Genomic DNA, 26266 nt, shown 5'->3' on the forward strand with positions numbered 1-26266 from the left:
AAATGTCTTAGATTTCATAGTTAGTACGTAATTGGGATTAGAATTGGGCCAACCCAATTATGGGCCAGTTGGGCCTATGTAAGGACTGTGTGGGCCCAATGAAAGGCCTAAACAGTGACCCAAGAAGTGGCACCGTCATGGCATAGTCTTCGAGACTGTGTCAGGCAGTGGTACCGTCAGTCTGGGCGGTGGTACTGCCCAAACAGCCTCTGAGAGGCTGCAGGCGGTGGTATCTCCCAGTGCAGTGTCAGTGTCAGTGTCAGACTGACACTAACGGTGGTACTGCCCAGCACAGGCGGTGGTACCGTTCGAACCCAAGAAACCCGGGATGAGATGTTTTTATACTCCAAGTTTAAATCAACTTGAGGCCTATAAATACCTCTCTCATCCTTGGTTAATAGACACAAGCACAATGAGTTTTAAAGTGAGAAAACACTATAGAAATCACTTGAAAAATCCCTCCTCTAGCTTAAACTTAGAGTTCTGTTTAGAGAGGAGTGTGTGTGCTTGTAAAGGTTGTCTCCTAAACCTGTGAAAAGGAGAAGAGGGGTGTCAAAGATGATTGGTCTTTGCTTATTGAAGGAAGACCGATAGTGGATACCGGTGGCCTTGACGGAAGAGGAATCGACGGAGTAGATGTAGCTCACGATGACCGAACCACTATAAAATCTGGTTTGCATTTCTTTTTTGCAATTTACATTAACTACAAACTACCTTCAATACTTTTATGAACATGCTTTCAAGTTAAGTTTCCAAAATCGATTTTCAACGTACGAAGAAATTTTCGTAACCGACGTGATTTTACCGCTGCACTAATTCACCCCCCTCATAGTGTTGACTCTTTTCCTAACAATTGATATCAGAGCCTCGTAATTTCTCATTTAGTTTAACACCCAAGAGAAATGGCTCTTTTCGGCTTTCAAGAGGGACTTTCTCTCATTCGTCCTCCCTTTTTTAATGAGACAGACTACACTTACCATTTTTGCTGCTCCGGGGATGATATCTTTCGCTTCAAAAAGTACTTAAGGCTTTTATGGTCGGTTTTAATTTGGAATCGTCGACCAATCAAGTAGGGTCTCCACCTCATTGCTGCGCGCACAATGGCGAGCATCTCCTTATCATATGTTGACTTATTTTGATGGGAGAGAGATAATGCCTTGCTAGTGTATGCAAGTGGTCGACCATCTTGCATGAGAATGGCTCCAATTCCGACTCCAAATGCGTCGGCCTCAATAATGAAGGGTCGGTTGAAATCTGGTAGTGTTAGCACCGGCATCGTCATCATGGCTGCCTTAAGTTTGTCGAAGGTAGTGGAGGCTCTGTCTAACCATTGGAAGACATCTTTTTCTAGTAAGAAAGTAAGTGGTGCATTGATCTTTCCATAGTTTTTCACATACTTACGATAGTAGCCTATTAAACCCAGAAAGCCATGTAGCAATTTTATGTTCCTCGGGGTAGGCCAGTTTTGCATTGCTTCAATTTTGAAGGGGTCCACTATCACACCTTCCTCTGATATGATATGCCCAAGATATTTCACCTTCTGTTGAAGAAAGCAAAAATTCGTAGTGGTTGTTGTGTGTTCAAAAGGTGGTTTTCGGTATGTCTTCTTCGCATACTCATATTTGATGATACCCGGATCAAATGTCCAGCTTTATGAAGATTTATGCTCCCTTTCATCTAGTAATTCATCTGCTATTGGAATAAGGTATTTGTCCTTGATAGTTATGTTATTGAGAGCTCGGTAATCAACGCATATTTCGCCATGTTCCGTCCTTCTTACGTACAAGTAGCACCGGTGAAGAGTAGAGGTTGCAACTTAGCTGAATAACTCCTATTTCGAGCATCTCTTTTACAATCCTTTCTATTTCATCCTTCTGGAGATGTAGATATTGATATGGCCGAGTATTTGCTAGAGGTTTTCCTGAAAGAATCGTTATATAATGATTATGCCGACGGGTAAGAGGTAGGTTATACGATTCGTCAAATATATCTGAAAATTCAGCAAGCAAAGGAAGTAGGTTTAGATCTTCAAATTCTATTGGCTCTCCCTTAGTTTGCTGCTCAAGTTGTACCAAAAATCTGCTGCATGCTTTATGCAAAACCTTCTCCATTTGTTGTGTGCAAATCGTCGTTACGTCGCCCCCACGTTTCCCGTTTAGTATCATCTGTTTCTCCTTACTCTAAAATTTCATATTTAGTTGCATAAAATTCCAAGAAATATCACCTAATGTCCTCAACCATTTAATTATGAGCATGGCCTCATGATCATCAAGAGGGAGAAGGAAGAAATATGCAATTATCTCTTGGTAAGGCCTCATGATCAGCAACAGTTTCACTTGCGGGCGCATACGATCATACTTCAAAATCCATCCATCGGCGACCTTAACGTCAAACCTATTGCAATTCTCGATAGGTAAGGCCATCTAGATAGTAACCTTATTGTTTAGAAAGTTATTAGTACTGCCCGTGTCGATGAGAACAGTGATCGGTTGTTGTTTGAGAAGGCCTCCAACTTTCATCGTTTGCGGGTTTGAGTAGCCGACTAGTGTAGGTACCGTAACTTCGGTCGGTTGTGGCTCTTCTTCTGCATCTTCTTCTTCATGTTTAAGGCTCTCTTCTGGATGTTCAATGACCTCTTCTTCTATTGGTTCAATCATAAAAAGTCTCCCTTTACTACAGCGATGCTCACGGCTCCACGGCTCGTCACAATGCCAACATAACCCCTTCGCATATCGCTCCCAAAGCTCTTCTCTTGTTGACCTCTTTGGTGTAGGGACTTGGTTGATAGTAGGGGGGGTTGAGGGCTTCAATATTACTAGTTGAGGAGCGACCCTAGTCCTCCGAGCTTCATGGTTCAATTGCTCATCTTGATGTCGTGCGAAAGAGATGGCTGCCATAAGCATATACAATTATCGCGCTTTAACTTCTCCTCGGATCTCTGGCTTCAAGCCCTCAATGAAGGTCCTCAATAGCTATTTTTGAGACCAATCATGAGTTTGATTAGATAACCTTTCAAACCTAGTTTGGTACTCCTGAATGGTGGAGGTTTGTCGGATCTTTGCTAGTTGTCCATCAATATTCTCGTAATCGGTTGGTCTGAAGCGGATCAACAGTCCTTCTTTGAATTGTCACCATGAAAGGATACCATAAGTATGTTCAAACCAGTCAAACCACTGTATAGTATCCCCTTCAAGATGTATAGCTACAATTTTCACCATAGATGCATCCGCGATTTTGTGGTACCGAAAATATCGCTCCGCGTGTGAGATCCAACCAATCGGGTCTCCTTCTTCCCATCTAGGGAAGTCCACTCTCATACATGGATAGTTGGGGTCGGTTATAGAGCTTCCCCTCTCTTGGAAGTCATATCTTCGGGCTTGGTGCGATTGGGCAAAACTCTCTCCTTGATGTGATTTCTTTGGGCTTAGTGGTCGGCCCAATCTAAGTTCGGTAAAGTGCGTATGAATCTTATCCTCCATTCTCGTCTCGAAGGCTTCAAATTTAGCATTGATTATCTCCTCAGATGCCATAGTAGATACCACCAAATCTGTGATGTTAAGATCTCTCTTTTGTTGTCGGGTTAAAGGCATGTATTGGTTGAGAGAGGTGATGGTCGAAAGGGTTGGTGGATTGGTGGATGTAGGCTACGGTTTAGGCTTGTTTTGTGGCTATTTTGGGTGCAGTTTGAGGGTGTGGTTTGGTGGAGTTTTAGGGCTGTAGATGAAAGTTTTGGATCTGTGGTGTAGATGGTAGCAAAGGTTTGTTAGAAATTAGTGGAAGTTGTAGCAAGTATGTGCTGTCTTGTAAGAGTAGAATTATCGTCGAAGAAACAACGGTTTCTCGACGTAATTTCTACCAAACACTTGAGAGAATTGAGGAGGGAATTGATTACAAAATCACAGATTATATGACAGTAAGGATATCTAATTTAATTAAGAAAATTTCAGTAGTATAACAGCAAGGAAATTGGTGCAAGTTGCGATTGCAGAATTCTCATCGAGAAATTTCAGCGGGCTATGACGAAAATTTGCAGCAACACAAAATCATTTTTAGAGATGAATTTCTTAATAGATCAATCTTAGATGGAATCCAAGATGATCTATGAAGTGTATAAGAAATTTCATTCAAAAAAGATTGTAAATAGATGGGTTAAGGCAACAATATGCGGTTGAAATTTTCTGTAGCACATATTTTTAAGTATAGCAGATTGGACGTAAAAGATCAGTGGTTTATATTGAGAATTTTTTGATGAAACCAAAGGGAATCTGCTGTTAGGAAATGTCAAAGATGTCATAAAAATTTCACAGAGATTTGGATAGAAAAAACACAGTAGCAAGATCAAACAGACAATGCTATATGGTTGGAATTCTGCAATGTATCTTTCGTCGTAGAGATGAAAACTTTATGACGAAGAGTTTATGCAGCAATATAGGAATAATTTTTTTGAGATTTTCAAATAAAGATAACTAAATTGCAACAGCAGTAAGGTAAAAAACCAGAACCTGTTGCAATTCACGGGGAGATCAAAGGATGATCCGTGGTGGTGGGGATGACGGCGGAATTTGGCAACGATCTCTTAAGCAATTGTGGGAATTGCTTTGGGCGATTGTGGAGGGTTGATGGATGGCTGTGGAAGGGCAGCGAGATGCCAAGAATGCTGCTCTGATACCAGGTGGTAGAACCCTTGCAGATTCTAAACTTGGGGTTGATCTCTTTAGGGGATCGGCCTCCTTGGAACTCTATAGGGGTTCCTCCCTCCAAGTTGCTGCTCAAAGGCTGCAAAAAAGATTCATCTATTGCTTATCAAAAGACGAGGAATACATGGTTATTTATAGGGTTTCTAAACCCTAACTCCTAATAGGACTCCTACTCAAGACTCCTACTTCTAACTAACTCCTAATAGGACTTCTACTCAAGACTCATATTCCTTTACAACTCCTAATTCAACTCTAAGAAACAACCTCCTAACCCTAGCCAGCCTCTTCACCTCTTTAATAGGGGTCAGCTTAGGTAGGTTTTATATGAATGTCCCTCTCAATTAGGACTCTCCTAGCTAGAGTCCTAACAGGTTGCCGTTGCAGTCGGCGCTGTAGGCGGAGGCCGCCTCTGCGGGCCGCTCGCCCGCGGGCGAGCATCGCTGCGGGCACTGTGTTCGCAGGCAGTGCCCATGGGTGAGCATCGCTGCGGGCGCCGTGCCCGCAGGCAGCAAGGGTAGCAACAATTGCTGCCCTTTCTCATCTTTTCCGTCAATAATTTTGACGCTAAAATCTTCTCCAAAACACAACACACACAGTTCAAATGCTCAAAACTCCAAACTGCTCTAAGGTGGAGAGGGGGAGGAGAATAGGAGAGGGAGAGGAGAATAGGAGAGGCAAGTAAATGCTCTAGCTTATGAACCACTGAATCCCTCCTATTTATAGAGGTCCTCTATCAACTTAACCCTAATGGATCGTCCCCTATTGGGTATTGGATCTTCATCCAACTACTCGAGCCTCTTAGATTATTGGATCTCGTCCATAGGATCCAATAATTCAAGGGCTTATTGGATATCCAATAAGATAGGAGCTCCGACAAATATCTCATATCCCAACCTCTACTCATCGCAATGCCTACCATATGTATGTAACCCTCTAGGCCCAAAATCGAGCTGGCCGTGAGTCATACCTGTCAAAACTCTTTTTAGCTCAATGAATTATTATCTCTATAATAATTCACTCGACTCATCGACTACGCACATACTAGGCCACTACACCACAATTCCCAAACGATACAGGGGAATCCAATCCATTGGACCTATCTATCCTCGGTTATCATGTACCTATAGTCCCTCATACATCTAAGTCTTGTATCAAAAACTGGAGCACTCATATGGGACATCCTTGGTGTCTGAAGTCTAAGGACCAGATACACAACTAGGACTGCAGAATCATTGTCTAATAATAATGTATCATCAACCATCCAATATTTTGGATTAATCAGTGAACTCATTCTCTGATGAGCACCTGTACTATATCCCTAGTGTCCCCACACGAGCAGCTATAAAACTAGCTGCATACATCATATGGATGGGTATACAGCACACCAGTCTGTCCGGTTATCTCGATATCCCTCTCGAGTAATATATGATCGGGATTATTTAGGATCTGTGTTTAAAGATGGATCGGTCTTATTATCGTGATCTCATCACGATCCGATTTCCATTGCATAGATCTAAGGATATCACAATATATAAATGCATATATGCAATAGTCAATATAAAGTGATAAATGTCAAAATATAATAAGCAAAAAGATTGTGTGTCAAGTCACACGTTTTATCACTCACGTGATTAGCTTGCTGGGCACCTATGACTAGTAGGTACCACCGCCCAGACCAACGGTACTACCGCTTGACATAGTCTCGGAGATTGTGTCACGACAGTTTCATCTGTTAGGTCACTATTTGGGCCTTTTCACTTGGCCCAACACAACCCAAACTTAGGCACAATTAACCCCTAATTGAGTTGGCCCAATTATGTGTTAACTATGAATTTTAAGGCATACACTAAACTAAATAAGTCCGATAAGTCTAGGTTTCTTCCAACGAGCTTCCGACAATCTTCCGGCGAACTTCCAACAATCTCTCGACAATTTTCCAATGGACTCCTAGCAAGCTCCTGGACTTCACAAGGATCTTCTTAGTAAGTTCCAACGAGCTTCTTTAGCAAGATTCTAGACTTCTCGGTCAATTCCAACAGAACTTCCGACGAACGTTCGGACTTCTGAGTAACTCTCGAACTCCCAACAAAATCTCATTCTTGACTTCGGGACTTCATTTTGCTTTATGTTATAATCGCTATCATAGTTAATCCTACAAACTTAAAACCTACGTCGATCTAGACAATTATTATAAAGTTTGAATCAAATGTAGTCCAGCATGACATTTTTGCATCGATGCTTCATCCGATTCTTCGACGCATCATCCTCTCTTGTGGCCTATTGCCTAATCAGCCAGTTGACCTTCGTAACTCCGATTTTCATGGCTTAATTTCTACTATTCTTGGTCCGAAGCCTTCTGCCGATACGTCGATTGATTCTTCGGCTCGATGTCTAATCTTTTAACATGTTTCTCACTGGTCCAACATGATTCTTCCTACTTTTAATTGTCTCTCCTTGATCGAAGCTTCCTGCGTTACTCAAAATGTTGATCAAATCATAAACACCATCAATTGGTTTCATCATCAAAATTCGAGATTCAACAATCTCCCTTTTTTTGATGATGACAACAAATTGATGACGGAGTTAACCTTAACTCCCCCTATCAATATGGCATCTGTGAGATAAACCTTGAATTCAAAATGAATTCAAGTCAAGGCAGTTTTAATCATTAATCCAAGCAACATGTTATCATAAAATCATGCATAATGAAAATTTTAATACATCATTCTATGTATGATCATCATTATAACCTCTCCTCCTTTGTCATCTACAAAAAGGAGAAGTGCATCTAGTTAGTTTTTGAGACATGCAACTTTTACAACATACAAGCTAGTAAATTTTTTTATCACTTTACAACATACATAATCATCAAATCATCATTAATTTTATATATGTGCAAGATTATAAATTTTGTAAGTTTGCATTTTTGCTTCTTAAGATAAGCAAGCTAGCAATTTTTTGTGATATTCAAGATAGCAAGTTCTTTCTTCTCTTTTGAGAAGTACAATTTTGTACGTCCTTTGCAAAGCGTAAGCTAACAAAATTTTACATCATTTTACAATATGCAAGCTAGCAATTTGGCAAGTGTTACTTCTCTTTGAAGTATGAAGGTTAGCAAGTTTTTGAAAAAGAATGCAAGATAGCAAGCTAGCAAGATAGCAAGTTTTACATCAAGCAAGCTAATAAATTTTGCATTACGCAAGCTAGCAAATTTTACATCATTTTAAAATATGCAAGCTAGTGAGTTCTTTCTCCCCCTTTTTCATTATAAAAAAGAAGGGAAGAATATAATTTTATAATTATTTTCCTTTTACATCAATTTTCATATCATGACAAAGATAAATTTAAATCAAATATGATGAGGTATACAATTTACGAATAAAAGGGAGTATCATAAATAAATCATGACATTAAAGATATAATATCAAAGATTATTTAAATACCAAAAGACATTATTCATATAGAAAATTTTCTCAAAATGCAAGAATCATATGAGAATAAAAAAAAATCTCAAGTTAAGAAATCAAGAGAAGGTTAATGATTTGATTAAAAAATCTCATTTAGATTCAAACAATCTAATTATCAAAATCATTATCAAGAGATTCAAAATGACATAAACATATTTACCAATCTCTTGAGATGCTAGCGATTTTCTTTCTCCCCTTTTTCATTTTAAACAAGAAAGAAGAAGAGGAGAATTTTATAATGGTGTAATTCATTTCCTTCTTACATCAATCCTCTAAACATCACATAAATACAAAGATGTCATATGAAAATCATAACATTAAAGATGGAAGATCAAGAAAGATCAATTGTGAATGATTCATCTAAATAATTCTCCTTTTTAGTAATTAGCAAAAGAAACATGGGAGTTCAAAACAAGATCTTGATTCATAGAAAATTTTCATGTATCAAATATCGAGATATCAAGATGATGATTCATATAAAACATATCACAAGTTATAATCAAGAGAAAAATCATCATTCATTTTCAACTCATTCAATTTGTCAAATCAACAAATTATCAAAATTACATTCAAGAGATTCAAAATGGCATAAATAACTTTATCAATCTCTCAATGAAAAATCGATAAGACAAAAAAAAAGAAATTTTCAAGAAAAATGCTTTCCTCCTTTTAGTTGTTTCAATTTTAGTGATTGATGCCCTTTTCTTTTATGCCAAATCCATTCATCATTGATTAAAATCGGAAAACAAATTTTATCATCAAAATCATCAGGACCAATCACATTAAACATATGGCTTCTTTTAAACAAGCGATTTGATTTATCATTTTGATTCCAATGATAATATATTTTCTTTTTTATGTGTTTCATTTTATGTGATTGATTTCATATAAGTATGCTCGTGGTTTTTTTCGTATGAAAACCATCTGTCATAGTTTAAAACGGAAAAAGAACTTTTATTACGACAAAGATCGATAACTCGTTAATCATAATAATCATCATGCATAATTTTGAAATATAGACTCGTTAAGCATAATTATCAAACATGATTTCATAAAGCATTGAAAATCGAAAATCATCAATTTAGATACACATTATTTTTTTCTTAAAGACATACATAGGATTAATCATTAGATTTAAATATAACATTTTGTTGTATTTTCATAAAACATGTAATTATTATTATCATTTTTAAAATTAGCTAGAAAAATAAAAGCATGATCCCCTTTTTTATTTATTTATTTTTTGCATTTTATATACTAATTTAAAAACAACATATGAAATACATCAAGTAATTTCAAAATAAACTAAATGGGTTTTGGGTGAGTCATTTACCTCATCGTCGAGAGCCGTTAAGGCGTAATTTGCCACCTAGCCTTTGTTGGTTTGTTCTTCATCTTCGGATGAGCTCAATTCGTCATTTGGCAACTTCTTCTTCAATTTTATATAGTCATCTTTGGAGTGACCTGGCTTCTTGCGTTCATAGCAAGTAGTTGTATTCTTTTTAAGTTTTTTTTATTCTTTGATTCTTGTTTTAAAAAAATTTTAAGCTTTATTATGAGAAGTTCAAGTTCATCATCACTTGAGCTTACGCTCGAGTGGTCTTCTTTTGTTCCAAATGTAAAATCCTTCCTATTCTTTGGAAGGTTGTTCTCAAGTTCGTCATGTGTCACATAAGTCATTTCATAGGTCATCAAAGACCCGATAAGTTCTTCGAGAGGGAAAATATTCAAATCTTTGGCCTATTGAATAGCTATTACTTTAAGATCCCAATTTTTAGAAAGAGATCGTAAAACTTTATTAACAAATTCAAGATTCGAAAAATATTTGTCAAGAGCTTTTAAGTCATTGACGACATTCGTAATACGGGTGTACATGTCAACAATGGTTTCACATGGCTTCATACTAAATAACTCAAAATCATGGATCAAAATATTAACTTTAGAATCTTTTACCCTACTTATGCCTTCATGTGTGATTTCGAGTGTGTGCTAAATATCAAAAGTTGTTTCGTAAGTAGAAATCCGATTGAATTCATTTTTGTCAAAGGGGCAAAATAAAGCGTTCATAGCTCTAGTATTTAAAGAAAAAAATTTCTTCTCCAACTCATTCCATTCATTCATTGGAGTAGAAGACTTTTGAAAATTATTTTCAATAATATTCTATAAATTCAAATCCATAGAAAGTAAGAAAATTCTCGTTCGAGTTTTTCAATAAGTGTACTTCGTCCCATTGAACATGGGAGAACGAATGATAGAAAAGCCCTCTTGAAAGCCGAAAAGAGTCATTTCTCTTGGGTGTTATACCAAGCAAGAAATAACGTGGCTCTGATATCAACTGTTAGGAAGGAGTCGGCACTAGGAGGGGGGGGGGGGGGAGGGGGGGTGAATTAGTGTAGTAGATAAGAACATCGGTTTTGAAAATCTTTCGAAATGTTCAATGAAAACCGATATTAGAAATGTGAGTTTAACTTGAAAGCGTACGGAAGAGTTAATGAGAAGGTAAAGCAAGTAATCCAGTTTGTAATGAAAGTAAAGATCTTAAAGTAAATGCAAACCGAATTTTATAGTGGTTCGGTCGTCATAACCTACATCTACTCTCGATTCCTCTTCCGTCGAGGTCACCGGCATCCACTAACGATCTTCCTTCAATGGGCGAAGATCAACTTTACATCGCTCTTCTCCTTTTCACAGGTTTAGGAGATAACCTTTTTACAACCCTTTTTTACAAGGTATCCCTCACACACCTCTCTTAGAATTCTCTCTAAGATTTAGGAGGAGGGAACTCAACTTTCTAACAGGGTTTACAACTTTAGAATCATAGAGTTTTGCTAAAATTTCTTATTGTTTCATGCAGGAATAGCTGGGATATTTATAGACCCCAAATGACTTCAAAACTTGGGGTCAAAATTTAAATCCCCGAGATTGTGGGATACGGGTGGTACCACTGCTTGCAGCCTGACACTGGGCGGTACCACCGCCTGCAGCCTGACACTAGGCGGTACCACTGCCCAGTCTGGAGGTACCATCGCCTAACACCCTGCCACTAGGCAATACCACCGCCCAGTCTGGCGGTACCACCACCTGACAGTCTCTCGGAGATTGTGTCTGGATGGTAATATTGCTTTACATAGTCTCGGAGACTGTGCCACGATGGTTTCACTTTTTAGGTCACTGTTTGGGCCTTTTCACTTGGCCCAACACAGCCCAAACTTAGGCCCAATTGGTCCCTAATTGAGTTGCCCAATTTCAACCCAATTATGTGCTAACTACGAATTTTAAGGTATATACTAAGCTAAATAAGTCTGGTAAGTCTAGGTTTCTTCCAGCGAGCTTCCAGCGATCTTTTGGTGAACTTCTGACAATCTCTCGATAATATTCCAACGGACTCCCGAGAAGCTCCTGGACTTCACGATGATCTTCTTGGTGAGTTCTGACGAGCTTCTTTATCAAGCTCCTAGACTTCTCGGTCAATTCTAACATAACTATCGATGAACGTCCAGACTTTTGACGAACTTTCGAACTCCCAACGAAATCTTGTTCTTGACTCCGGGACTTCATTTTGCTTTATCCCTTGATCGCTATCATAGTTAATCCTGTACAAATAAAACTAATTTAATCTAGACAATTTTTACAAAGCTTGAATCATATTGTCCGGCACATCATTGGTTCATCGATGCTTCGTCCAATTCTTTGACGCATCGTCCTCTCTTGCGGCCAATTGCCCAATCGGCCGGTTGACCTCCGTAACTCTAATTTTATTGGTGTAATTTTCACCCTTTTTGGCCCGAAGCCCAAACTCATGGCCCAAAGCCTTCTTGGCCTAAAGCCTTCTGCCGATATATCGACCAATCCTTCAGCTCGATGTCCAATCTTCTAACATGTTTCTCTATAGTCCAATATGATTCTTCCTGCTTTTAATCGTCTCTCCTTGATCGAAGCTTCCTGCGTTACTCAAAATGCTGCTCAAATCATAAACACTATCAATTGGTTTCATCATCAAAATCCGAGACTCAACAATTTTTCCTTTTTTTATGATGACAACTAATTGATGATGGAGTTAACCTTAACTCCCCCTATCAATATGGCATATGTGAGATGAACCTTGAATTCAAAATGAATTCAAGTCAAGGCAGTTTTAATCATTAATCCAAACAACATATTATCATAAAATCATACATAATCAAAATTTTAATACATCATTCCATGCATGATCATCATTATAACTTCTCCTCCTTTGTCATCAATAAAAAGGAGAAGTGCATCTAGTTAGTTTTTGAGACATGCAACTTTTACAACACAAGCTAGCAAATTTTTTTATCACTTTACAACATTCATAATCACCAAATCATCATTAATTTTAAATATATGCAAGATTACAAATTTTGCATGTTTGCATTTTTTCTTCTTAAGATAGGCAAGCTAGCAATTTTTGGTGATGTTCAAGATAGCAAGTTCTTTCTTCTCTTTTGAGAAGTGCAATTTTGTACGTCCTTTGCAAAGCATAAGCTAGCAAAATTTTACATCATTTTACAACATGCAAGCTAGCAATTTGGCAAGTGTTACTTCCTTTTGAAGTATGAAGGTTAGCAAGTTTTTGAAAAAGAATGCAAGATAGCAAGCTAGCAATATAGCAAGTTTTACATCAAGCAAGCTAACAAATTTTGCATCACGCAAGCTAGCAAATTTTACATCATTTTAGAACATGCAAGTTAGTGAGTTCTTTCTCCCCCTTTATCATTGTCAAAAAGAAGGGAAGAATATAATTTTATAATTATTTTCCTTTTACATCAATTTTTACTTCATGACAAAGATAAATTTAAATCAAATATGATGAGGTGTACAATTTATGAATACAAGGGAGTATCATAAATAAATCATGACATGAAAGATATAATATCAAAGATTATTTGAATACCAAAAGATATGATTCATATAGAAAATTTTCTCAAAATGCAAGAATCATATGAGAATAAAAGAAAATCTCAAGTTAAGAACTCAAGAGAAGGTTCATGATTTGATTGAAAAATCTCATTTAGATTCAAACAATCTAATCATCAAAATCATTGTCAAAAGATTCAAAATGATATAAATATATTTACCAATCTTTTGAGATGCTAGTGATTTTCTTTCTCCCCTTTTTCAATTTAAACAAGAAAGAAGAAGAGGAGAATTTTATAATGGTGTAATTTATTTCCTTCTTACATTAATGCCCTAAGCATCACATAAATACAACGATGTCATATGAAAATCATGACATTAAAGATGGAAGATCAAGAAAGATCAATTATGAATTATTCATCTAAATAATTCTCCTTTTTAGTAATTAGCAAAAAGAAACATGGGAGTTCAAAACAAGGTCTTGATTCATAGAAAAATCCCATGTATCAAATATCGAGATATCAAGATGACGATTCATATAAAAAATATCACAAGTTATAATCAAGAGAAAAATCATCATTCATTTTCAACTCATTCAATTTGTCAAATCAACAAATTATCAAAATTACTTTCAAGAGATTCAAAATGGCATAAATAACTTCATCAATCTCTTAATGAAAAATTGATAAGATAAAAAAAAAAGAAATTTTTAAGAAAAATGCTTTCCTCCTTTTAGTTGTTTCAATTTTAGTGATTGATGCCCTTTTCTTTTATGCCAAATCCATTCATCATTGATTAAAATTGAAACACAAATTTTATCATCAAAATCATTAGGACCAATCACATTAAACATAAGGCTTCTTTTAAACAAGCAATTTGATTTATCATTTTGATTCCAATGATAATATATTTTCCTTTTTATGTGGTTTATTTTATGTGATTGATTTCATATAAGTATGCTCAAGGTTTTTTTCGTATGAAAATGTTAGAACCTTTGCAGATTCTAAACTTGGGGTTGATCTCTTTAGGGGATCGGCCTCCTTGGAACTCTATAGGGGTTCCTCCCTCCAAGTTACTGCTCAAAGGCTGCAGAAAAGATTCATCTATTGCTTATCAAAAGAGAAGGAATACATGGCTATTTATAGGGCTTCTAAACCCTAACTCCTAATAGGACTCCTACTTAAGACTCTTACTTCTAACCAACTCCTAATAGGACTCCTAGTCAAGACTCCTATTCCCTTATAACTCCTAATTCTTCTCTAAGAAAACACCTCCTACATGAATGCCCCTCTCAATTAGGACTCTCCTAGCTAGAGTCCTAACAGAATGTCCCTCTCAATTAGGACTCTCCTAACTAGAGTCCTAACAGTTTTACATGGATGTCCCTCTCAATTAGGACTCTCCTAGCTAGAGTTCTAACAGTTTTACATGAATGTCCCTCTCAATTAGGACTCTCCAAGCTAGAGTCCTAACAAACCCGCCCTCTTCAAATCAGCCTTGTCCTCGAGGCTGATGATTCATGAATTCTGGGAATTTGATCTTCAAGTCGTCATAGTTCTCCCAAGTGGCATCTTCTATTGGTAGGTTCGCCCACTGTATTAGAACTTCATTAGTGGGTCGTCGTCGTCGAGTCACGATCCGTCGATCAATAATGGCACTTTGCTGGGTCTAGAGTTCTCTTTGGGTAGTCATATTTGGTGGGTGGCTTTGGGCTATCTCCAAGCACCTATTTACAACTGTCTCGCCGTCGATTTGTGGGTGATATGCCATACTCATTTTCAATTTAGTACCCTTATAGTGTAATTCTTTTGAGTCCCAATTATAATGAGCCACGGAGCTTGGTGCTTCCTCCAATTTTTTTATAATCTTACTAGTATCTGAATCTTCCTGCCATTCCATCTTAATATCCTCAAGGAAGTCACTGGTCGGAAGTGAAACGGTCGAAACTTCAACTTACTCGGGTAGCTGTGAAAGCGCATCTGCAAGAACATTCTCTTTCCCCGTTTTGTAAGTTATTTCAAAATCAAATCCAAGAAGTTTTGTTACCCATTTTTGCTGCTCGGGGGAAGATATCTTCTGCTCCAAGAGATATTTTAGGCTTTTATGGTCGGTCTTGATTTGAAAGTATCGCCTGATCAAGTACAATCTCCACCTCGTTGCAGCGCGCACAATGACAAGCATCTCCTTATCATATGTTGACATATTTTGATCGGAGAGAGATAATGCCTTGCTAGTGTATGCGAGTGGTCGACCATCTTGCATGAGAATGGCTCCAATTCTGACTCCAGATGTGTCGGCCTCAATAATGAAGGGTCGGTTGAAATCTGGTAGTGTTAGCACCGGCGTCGTCGTCATGGCTGCCTTAAGTTTGTCGAAGGCAGCGGAGGCTCTGTCCAACCATTGGAAGACATCTTTTTCTAGTAAGGAAGTAAGTGGTGCACTGATCTTTCCATAGTTTTTCACGAACTTATGGTAGTAGCCTGTTAAACCCAGAAAGCCATGTAGAAATTTTATGTTTCTTGAGGTCGGCCAGTTTTGCATTGCTCCAATTTTGAAGGGGTCCACTGCCACACCTTCCTCTGATATGATATGCCCAAGATATTCCACCTTTTGTTGAAGAAAGCAAAAATTCATGGTTGTTGTGTGTTCAAAAGGTGGTTTTTCGTATGTCTTCTTCGCATGCTCGTATTTGATGATACCCGGATCAAAGGTCCAGCTTTGTAAAGATTTGTGCTCCCTTTCATCTAGCAATTCATCTACTATTGGAATAAAGTATTTGTCCTTGATGATTATGCCATTGAGAGCTCGGTAATCAACATATATTCGCCTTGTTCCGTCCTTCTTGCGTACAAGTAGCACCGGCGAAGAGTAGAGGTTGCAACTTGGCCGAATAACTCCTGTTTCGAGCATCTCTTTTATAATCCTTTCTATTTCATCCTTCTGGAGATGTGGATACTGATATGGCTGAGCATTTGCTGAAGATTTGCCTGCAAGAATCATTATACAATAATCATGCCGACAGGTAAGAGGTAGGTTGCGCGGTTTGTCAAATATATTTGAAAATTCAACAAGCAAAGGAAGTAGATTTGGATCTTCAAATTCTGTTGGCTCTCCCTTAGTTTGCTGCTCAAGTTGTACCAAAAAGCCGCTGCATACTCTATGCAAAACATTCTCCATTTGTTGTGTGCAAATCGTTGTTATGTCGCCCCCACGTTTCCCGTGCAATGTCACCTGTTTCTCCTTACTGTAAAATTTCATAATTAGTTTCATAAAATTCCAAGAAATATCACCTAATGTCGTCAACCATTTAATTCTGAGCATGGCCTCATGATTGTTAAGAGGGAGAAGGAAGAAATCTGCAATTATCTCTTGGTCCTGCAGCAATAGTGTCTCCTGCAAGCGCCTATGATCATAATTCAAAATCCGTCCGTCGGTGACCTTAACATCAAACCTGCAGCGATTCTCGATAGGTAATGATATCCAAACAGCAAGCTTACTATTTAGGAAGTTAGTAGTACTGCCCGTGTCGCTGAGAACAGTGATTGGTTGTTGTTTGAGAAGGCCTCCAATTTTCATCGTTTGCGGGTTTGAGTAGCTAGCTAGTGTATGTACCGTAACTTCGGTCAATTGTGGCTCTTCTTCTGCATCTTCTTCTTCATGTTCAAGGCTCTCTTTTGGATGTTCAATGACCTCTTCTTCTATTGGTTCAATCATAAGAAGTCCCCCTTTACTACAGCGATGCTCATGGCTCCACGGCTCGTCACAATGCCAACATAACCCCTTCGCATATCGCTCCCGAAGCTCTTCTCTTGTTAACCTCTTTAGTGTAGGGACTTGTTCGACAGTAGGGGGGGCTAAGGGCTTCAATATTACTGGATGAGGAGAGACCCTAGTCCTCCGAGCTTCATAGTTCAATTGCTCCTCTTGATGTCGTGCGAAAGAGATGGCTGCCATAAGCGTATACGGTTGTCGCGCTTTAACTTCTCCTCGGATCTCCGGCTTCAAGCCCTCAATGAAGGTCCACAATAGCTGTTTTTGAGACCAATCATGAGTTTGATTAGATAACCTTTCAAACCTGGTTTGGTACTCCTGAATGGTGGAGGTTTGTTGGATCTTTGCTAGTTGTTCGTCAATATTCTCGTAATCGGATGGTTTGAAGCGAATCAGTAGTCCTTCTTTGAATTGTCGCCATGAAAGGACTCCATAAGTATGTTCAAACCAGTCAAACCACTGTATAGCATCCCCTTTAAGATGTATAGCTGCAATTTTCACCATAGATACATCCGCGGTTTTGTGGTACCGAAAATATCGCTCCGCGTGCGAGATCCAACCAATCGGGTCTCCTTCTTCCCATCTAGGGAAGTCCACTCTCATGCATGGATAGTTGGGGTTGGTTATAGAGCCTACCCTCCCTTGGAAGTCATCTCTTCGGGCTTGGTGTGATTGGACAAAGCTCTCTCCTTGATATGATTTCTTCGGTCTTAGTGGTCGGCCCAATATGAGTTCGGTAAAGGGCATCCGAATCTTATCCTCCATTCGCGCCTCCAAGGCTTCGAATTTAGCATTGATTACCTCCTTAGATGCCATAATATATGCCTCCAAATCTATGATGTTAAGATCTCTCGTTTGTTGTTAGGTTAAAGGCATGTATAGGTTGAGAGAAGTGATGGTCAAAAGGGTTGGTGGATTGGCGGATGTAGGCTACGATTTAGGCTTGTTTTGTGGCAGTTTTGGGTGCAGTTTGAGGGTGTGGTTTAGTAGAGTTTTAGGGCTATGGTTGAAAGTTTTGGATCTGTGGTAGATGGTAGCAAAGGTTTGACAGAAATCCGTGGAAGTTGCAGCAAGTTGTAAGAGTAGAATTGTCGTCGAAGAAACAATGGTTTCTCGACGTAATTTCCACCAAAAACTTGAGAGAATTGAGGAGGGAATTGATAGCAAAATCACAGTTTATATGACAGCAAGGATATCTAATTTAATCAAGAAAATTTCGGCAGTATAACAGCAAGGAAATTGGAGCAAGTTGCAATTGCAGAATTATCGTCGAAAAATTTCAGCGGGTTACGATGAAAATTTGCAGCAACATAAAATCGTTTTTAGAGATGAATTTCTTAATAGATCAATCTTAGATGGAAGCCAAGATGATCTATTAAGTGTATAAGAAATTTCATTCAAAAAAGATTGTAAATAGATGGGTTAAGGCAACGATATGCAGCTGAAATTTTCTGCAGCATAGATTTTCAAGTGCAGCAGATTGGACATAAAAGATTAGTAGTTTATATTGAGAATTTTTTGATGAAACCAAAGGGAAATCTACTGTTAGGAAGTGTCAAAGATGTCATAAAAATTTCGTAGAAATTTGGATAGAAAAAGCACAGTAGCAAGATCAAACAGATGGTGCTATGCGGCTTGAATTTTGCAATTCAAGTGCAGCAGATTGGACATAAAAGATCAGTAGTTTATATTAAGAATTTTTTGATGAAACCAAAGGGAAATCCACTGTTAAGAAGTGTCAAAGATGTCATAAAAATTTCGTAGAAATTTGGATAGAAAAAGCACAGTAGCAAGATCAAACAGATGGTGCTATGCGGCTGGAATTCTGCAATGTATCTTTCGTCGTAGAGATGAAAACTTTGTGACGAAAAGTTTATGCAGCAATATAGGAACGATTTTTTTTTTTTTTTAGATTTTCGAATAAGGATAATTAAATTGCAGCAGCAGTAAGGTAGGAAACCAAAACCTGTTGCAATTCACGGGGAGATCAAAGGATGATCCGTGGTGGTGGAGATGATGACGAAATTCGGTGACGATCTTTTAAGCAATTGTGGGAATTGCTTTGGATGGTTGTAGAGGGTTGATGGATGGCTGTGGAAGGGCAGCAAGACGCCAAGAATGTTGCTCTGATACCAGGTGTTAGAACCCTTGCAGATTCTAAACTTGGGGTTGATCTCTTTAGGGGATCGGCCTCCTTGGAACTCTATAGGGGTTCCTCCCTCCAAGTTGCTGCTCAAAGGCTGCAGAAAAGATTCATCTATTGCTTATCAAAAGAGAAGGAATACATGGCTATTTATAGGGCTTCTAAACCCTAACTCCTAATAGGACTCTTACTTAAGACTCTTACTTCTAACCAACTCCTAATAGGACTCCTAGTCAAGACTCCTATTCCCTTACAACTCCTAATTCTTCTCTAAGAAAACACCTCCTACATGAATGCCCCTCTCAATTAGGACTCTCCTAGCTAGAGTCCTAACAGAATGTCCCTCTCAATTAGGACTCTCCTAGCTAGAGTCCTAACAGTTTTACATGGATGTCCCTCTCAATTAGGACTCTCCTAGCTAGAGTTCTAACAGTTTTACATGAATGTCCCTCTCAATTAGGACTCTCCAAGCTAGAGTCCTAACAGAAAACAATCTATCATCGTTTAAAGCGAAAAAAGAACTTTTATTATGATAAAGATCGATAACCCATTAATCATAATAATCATCATGCATAATTTTGAAATATAGACTCGTTAAGCATAATCATCAAACATGATTTCATAAAGCATTGAAAATCGAAAATCATCAATTTAGATACACATTATTTTTTTCTTAAAGACATACATAGGATTAATCATTAGATTTAAATATAACATTTTGTTGTATTTTCATAAAACATGTAATTATTATTATCATTTTTTAAATTATCTAGAAAAATAAAAGCATGATCCCCTTTTTTTATTTATTTATTTTTTATATTTTATATACTAATTTAAAAACAACATATGAAATACATCAAGTAATTTCAAAATAAACTAAATGGGTTTTGGGTGAGTCATTTACCTCATCGTCGAGAGCCGTTAAGGCGGAGTTTGCCCACTAGCCTTTGTTGGTTTGTTCTTCATCTTCGAATGAGCTCGATTCGTCATTTGGCAACTTCTTCTTCAATTTTATATAGTCATCTTTGGAGTGACCCGGCTTCTTGCATTCATAGCAAGTAGTTGTGTTCTTTTTAAGTTTATTTTTATTCTTTGATTCTTGTTTTAAAAATTTTTTAAGCTTAATTATGAGAAGTTCAAGTTCATCAGCACCTAAGCTTACGCTCAAGTGGTCTTCTTTTATTCTAAATGTAAAATCCTTCCTATTCTTTGGAAAGTTGTTCTCAAGTTTGTCATTTGCCACATAAGTCATTTTATAGGTCATCAAAGACCCGATAAGTTCTTTGAGAGGGAAAATATTCAAATCATTGGCCTACTGAATAGCTATTACTTTAGGATCCCAATTTTTAGAAAAAGATTGTAAAACTTTATTAACAAGTTCAAGATTCGAAAAATATTTGCCAAGAGCTTTTAAGTCATTGACAACATCCGTAAAACAGGTGTACATGCCAACAATGGTTTCGCTTGGCTTCATACTGAATAACTCAAAATCATGCATCAAAACATTAACTTGAGAATCTTTTACCCGACTTGTGCCTTCGTGTGTGATTTTGAGTGTGTGCTAAATATCAAAAGTCATTTCGCAAGTAGAAACCCGATTGAATTCATTTTTGTCTAAGGGGCAAAATAGAGCGTTCATAGCTCTAGTATTTAAAGAAAAAGTTTTCTTCTCCAACTCATTCCATCCGTTCATTAGTGTAGAAGACTTTTGAAATTTGTTTTCAATAATATTCCATAAATTCAAATCCATAGAAAGCAAGAAAACTCTTATTCGAGTTTTCCAATAAGTGTACTCCGTCCCATTGAATATGGGAGAACAAATGATAGAAAAGCCCTCTTGAAAGCCGAAAAGAGCTATTTCTCTTGGGTGTTAAACCAAGCAAGAAATAACGTGGCTTTGATACCAACTACTAGGAAAGAGTCGGCACTAGGGGGGGTGAATTAGTGCAGCAGATAAGAACGTCGGTTTTGAAAATCTTTTAGAACGTTCAATGAAAACCGATATCAGAAATGTGAGTTTAACTTGAAAGCATATGGAAGAGTGTAATGAGAAGGTAAAACAAGTAATGCAGTTTGCAATGAAAGTAAAGATCTTAAAGTAAATGCAAACCGAGTTTTATAGTGGTTCGGTCATGATGACCTACATCCACTCTCGATTCCTCTTCCGTCGAGGTCACCGGCATCCACAAACGATCTTCCTTCAATGGGCGAAGATCAACTACCCTTTTACACCACTCTTCTCCTTTTTACAGGTTTAGGAGGCAACCTTTTTACAACCCTCTTTCACAAGGTATCCCTCACACACCTCTCTTATAACTCTCTCTAAGATTTAGGTGGAGGGAACTCAACTTTCTAATAGGGTTTACAACTTTAGAATCACAAAGTTTTACTCAAATTTCTTGTTGTTCCATGTAGGAATAGCTGGGGTATTTATAGACCCCAAATAGCTTCAAAACTTGGGGCCAAAATTTAAATCTACGAGATTGTGGGATACGGACGGTACCACCGCCTAGTCTGGCAGTACCACCACCTGATAGTCTCTCAGAGATTATGTCTGGGCGGTACCACTGCTTGACATAGTCTCGAAGACTGTGCCATAATGGTTCCACTTGTTAGGTCATTGTTTGGGCCTTTTTACTTGGCCCAACACAACCCAAACTTGGGCCCAATTGGCCCCTAATTGAGTTGGCCTAATTTTAACCCAATTATATACTAACTACAAATTTTAAGGCGTATACTAAGCTAAATAAGTCTGGTAAGTCTAGGTTTCTTCCAGCAATCTTCCGACGAATTTCTAACGATCTCTCGGCAATGTTCCAATGGACTCCCGGCAAGCTCTAGGACTTCACGAAGATCTTCTTGGCGAGTTCCGATGAGCTTCTTTGTCAAGCTCCTAGACTTCTCGGTCAATAGTAATATAATCACCGATGAACGTCCAGACTTTCGATGAACTCTCGAACTCCCAACGAAATCTCATTCTTGATTCCGAAACTTCATTTTGCTTTATCCCTTGATCACTATCGTAGTTAATCCTGCACAAATAAAACCTACTTCAATCTAGACAATTTTTACAAAACTTGAATCTTGCTATCCGGCATGTCATTGGTGCTAGTCATAGGTGCCCAACAAGCCAATCACGTGAGTGATGACACGTGTGACTTAACACGAAATCTTTTTGCTTATTATATTTTGGCATTTATCACTTTATATTGATTATTGCATATATGCATTTGTATATTGTGATGTCCTTAGATCCGTGCAATGGGAACCGGATCATGATGAGATCACAATAATGAGACCGATTCACCTTTAAACACAGATCCTAAATAATCCCGGTCATAAGTTACTCGAGAGGGACATCGTGATAACCGAACAGACTGGTGTGCTGTATACCCGTCCATATGATGGATGCAGCTGGTCTCATAGCTGCTCATGTGGTGACACTAGAGATACAGTACAGGTGCTCATTGGAGAATGAGTTCACTGATTGATCTGCTTTTGGAATGCTAGATGGTTGATGATGCCTTATTGTCAGACAGCGATTCCATAGTCCTAGTGGTGTATTTGGTCCTTAGACTTGAGACACCAAGGATGTCCTATATGAGTGCTCCACTCTTTGATACCAGACTTATAAGTTTGGATGTCCTAAATCTAGTACAGCTGGTTATTGGGAGTAGCAGTCGACCTTACGAGGGCTATTGAGTGCCGATAGAGGATCATCCACTCTCGGTATCATGAGAGGAATATCCCATGTGTTTTTGCTCAGACAAATCCCTGGCTAGGGTCATTCGGGTTAAGAGAGAAAGAGTTCTCCGGGAGAATCCGATTAGAGCGAGACTCAAGTAGAAACTGTATGGGTCTGACAGCACCATGCTCGATATACGGTCTTTGGGATATTAGATGGATGAGGGACTATAGGTACACGGTAACTGAGGACAGACAGGTCTAATGGATTTGATTCCCCTGTATCGTTTGGGGACTACGGCGTAGTAACCTAGTACATCCGTAGTCGATGAGTCGAGTGAATTATTACAGAGATAATAATTTACTAAGTTAGAAGGAGTTCTGATAGGTATGACTCACGGCCAGCTCGATATTGGGCCTAGAGAGTCACACACATATGGTAGGCATTGCGATAAGTAGAGGTTCGGATATAAGATATCCGTCGGAGCCCCTATCTTATTGGATATCCAATAAGCCCCTGAATTATTGGATCCCATAGACGAAATCCAATAAGAGCCCATGAGAGATTATTGGATAGAGATCCACTAATCTAAAAGGCTTGGGTAATTGAATGCAGATCCAATATCCACTAGGGGAGGATCCATTAGATTTTTGATAGGGGGCTTCTATAATTAGGAGGGATTCAGAGCCTCATATGCTAGAGCCTTTACTTGCCTCTTCTATTCTCCCTCCCTTCTCCACCTTAGAGCAGGCCTAGAGTTTTGAGGAGCGTCGTCGCAGCCCTACTGTGTGGATCACCGCTAGAGAGGAGGACGCTTGACCTCCTTCACCCTATCCTAAAGATTTGCAAGGAAATAGGGACATACGATCTCCCTAGGTAAAACACAATCTACTCTATATGCAGTTTTAAGTTTTGCGAATTTTACGCACCAATCTTTGCACGACAACGAACATCTCTTTGTGAATAGGGGATTTTGTTTTTCTTGTTCTTCCGCTGTGCATGTGATGTCACCCCCAAGATTTCCCAACAGTGGTATCAGAGCTAGGTTGTTCGTGCGAACGATTGGTTTTGAACTGTGTGTATTGTGTTTAGGAAAAATTTTGACGTTAAAATCGTTCACGCCAAAACAAGGAAGGGCAACAATAGATGCTGCCCTCGATCTACGTGCCTATAGCCACCTGCAGCTGCAATCGTAGCTAGGCAGCACAACGCCGGTGCATGCGCAAGGGCTGTGCCTGCAGCAGTCGGCCGGCGACCTGCTTGCAATAGGCTTACGGCCAACAGGGCAAGCAACCCGTGGGCAGAGGCGCCTGCGGTCGCTTCTCTCGCGGGGTGAGGCGTCGCATGGCAACGGCGCCTACCACCGCTGCTCCTGCGCGTGAAACCCCCCGTAGGGGTGGCCGCCCGGCGGGTTAGCACCGCCTGTGAGCATTTCCCTGCGGGCAGAACCCCCCGCGGAGGTGGCGACGCCCGCAGGGGTGCCCACCCGCAGGGGCAGCACCACCCGCGAAGGCGGCAGCGCCCACGGGGGCGCCCACCTGCAGGGGCAGTGCCGCCAGCGGGCATGCCGCCTACATGCGAGGGCAGTGCCCTCGCCCCGCCACATAGGTCGCAGCCAATAGGGTGGCGGCGGCGGCGGTAGCAACAAAGGGGAGTAGGGCATTAGGGCATTCTTGGACAAAAAGACAGTTTTACCCCATGTGAATTTCAAAAATTCCAATTATGTTTATTTTATTTAAATTATGAAAATACCCTTAGAATTCAAAAAATTCTTTACATATCCCTGATTTGAAAATATTAATTAATTAAAAAGTTTAATTGATTATTAGTTTTTATTATTATCTAGTAGTCCTACATGATAATGATTTATACATGTGATGTTTGATGTGAGGACGATTTGGACGATTATAGGGCATGGAGATGCACCATTACACACATAGATTTTGATGTGAGTGATTAGGCCTACTGGCTTGGGCCTGATCACATTAGGTTATGGTCCATGATCATCTGGTGTGATTGCTAATACACATACTAGATATGTATATATATTTGCATGCGATGTAGATATATATTAAATATGTATATATATGACATGTCATATTAGGAGACCAAATCATACAAACATCTCTCTCAATAATATTAAGTCGGTAAACGTGAGGCAATTAGATTGACCCACATGGCCTTCCATCGTTATAGGTAGGAACCAATTCCCGGTGTAGGTTGAGTTGGTCGAGTCCCTCGAGGCTCACCTATATCGCGACTCGCTATCTTGCTTATGACATAAAGATGTCACAGGTGACCTGAGGACATGGTAGGCTTGGTCGAGTCCCTCGAGGGTATATCATCAAATCAGACTCATCTTGTATCGAAGGTGTTGACTTAACCGAGCATCATGGTTGGTCTAGTCCCTCGAAACCATGGTGATTCGAAGGCCGAACAGGACGGGAATCATAAGGAGTTATGATCCGCAAAAGTTGCCTACCTTTTGGGCTTAGTGTGATTGGTCGAGTCCCTCGAGGTTACACTAAGACGCTGATTGGATCCTAATCCCCACTAGAAGTCTATCGGAGACTTCTGTTTCACGTACTGAGGGTGTCGCATGACTCGCTAGTAAAATAGTGGGAGCATATTAAGATAGAAGCTCATATCTTGATTATTTATTTCTTGCAAAATCTGCATATTATTTATTTTTACTACATTTTTATTTTTAGAAAATGTCGCATTCAAATCCCTTACATGGCATGCTTGGTGTCAACCACCTCACTGGTCCAAATTATACGGATTGGCTTCGTAAATTGAGAATTATTCTCACGGCGAAGAAAATCACGTACGTCCTTGATACAGTGATGTCTATGCCCGAGGAAGGGGCAAGCGAGGATGAGATCGCTCGCTACGTGAAGTACATTCATGACTCCACTCTTGCTTTGTGCTATATGTTGGGCTCTATGACTCCTGAGTTACAAAGACAACATGAAAAGATGGATGCTAGATCCATTCTCCTACATGTCCACAAATTGTTTGAGGAACAGGGAAGGACTCAGCGATATGAGATATCTAAGAGTCTCTTCCACGCTAGGATGACTGAGGGGACACCGGTTCATAACCATGTCCTAAAGATGATTGAGTGGATAGAGAAATTCACAAGTCTAGGAATGGTCCTAGAGGATAACTTGTGTGTGGACATTGTGTTTCAATCCCTACCATATTCCTTTTCACAGTTCATAATGAATTTTAATATGAACAAGCTTGAGGTAACTCTCCTAGAGCTCCTCAATATATTGAGGGAGGCAGAGAGTACTATTAAGAAAGAGAAGCCAGTTCTCTACACTGGTAAGACCAGAAAGAAAAGGAAAGCAAAAAAGTCCCTTAAGAAGGGAAAGGGCAAGGGCAGACCATGTAAAGCAAAGGTTGCTAAGAAAGACCCAGCAAAGGACAAAGGCCAGTGCTTCCATTGTGGCAAAGATGGGCACTGGAAGAGGAACTGCAAAGAGTACCTTGTGGAGAAGGCGAAACAGAAGCTTGGAGAAGCTTCAGGTATATTCATGATTAGTCTTTATTTGTCAGACTCTTATGATAACATATGGGTATTGGATACTGATAGTGCTTATCATATATGCAATTCGTT

This window comes from Musa acuminata, chromosome BXJ1-9 (genome assembly GCF_036884655.1).
Source record: "Musa acuminata AAA Group cultivar baxijiao chromosome BXJ1-9, Cavendish_Baxijiao_AAA, whole genome shotgun sequence".
NCBI lineage: Eukaryota > Viridiplantae > Streptophyta > Magnoliopsida > Zingiberales > Musaceae > Musa > Musa acuminata.